Here is an 803-nt window from a genome sequence, read left to right on the forward strand (position 1 = left end):
ACAGGACCCCCGTCTCGACCGTAGGAGGTCCGTTTCCTCTGTTTTGCGGTACACCACACCCCTCTCGGTGAATAGGACCCCCGTTTCGACCGTAGGAGGTCTGTTTCCACCGTTCTGCGGTACGTCAGGCCTCGTTTCCATCGCCTATTCCGTCCAAGCCCTCCCAATGAACACGGCCACACATTTCGTTCCGACCCAACCGGTTGGCTCCCACGTGTTCCGTTGCCTTCCAATGAACACGACGCATTCCAATGCCTCCCCATGAACATGACGCATTCCGTTGCCTCCCCATGAACGTGACGACGACGCTGTTTCTCCGTTCTGACCCAGCCATGTACACGAGCCCTCGCCGTACGTATGCGCGAGTAGGCGTTCGAGACCCCGCCCATATGTACACATACGTGGCTGTATATTTCTCTTGCACCCTGGCCGTTGTACGTATGTGTACATGCTACGTGCGCGCCTCTACATCCACCAATATATATATGTACGTACACATTCGCGATCAGAATGACAACGCTACGTACGCTTCGACCAGGTGGGTCCCGACTGTCAGGCACTTCCTTGCGTGCGAAGATGTAGCTGGTGGGTCCCAGCAGTAAGGGGGGCAAATCATTTTGTTTTTTTTCCTCGACGCACTTCCTTGCGTGCAAAGTTGTAGCTGGTGGTTCCCAGCAGTCAGGGAGGAATCGTTTTTGTTTGCCCGGACGCACTTCCTTGCGTGCGAAGATGTAGCTGGTGGGTCCCAGCAGTCAGGGGGGCGAATGGTTTTTTTTTCTCATACACACTTCCTTCCGTGTGAA

This window comes from Triticum aestivum, chromosome 4B (assembly GCF_018294505.1).
Source record: "Triticum aestivum cultivar Chinese Spring chromosome 4B, IWGSC CS RefSeq v2.1, whole genome shotgun sequence".
Classification (NCBI taxonomy): Eukaryota; Viridiplantae; Streptophyta; class Magnoliopsida; order Poales; family Poaceae; genus Triticum; species Triticum aestivum.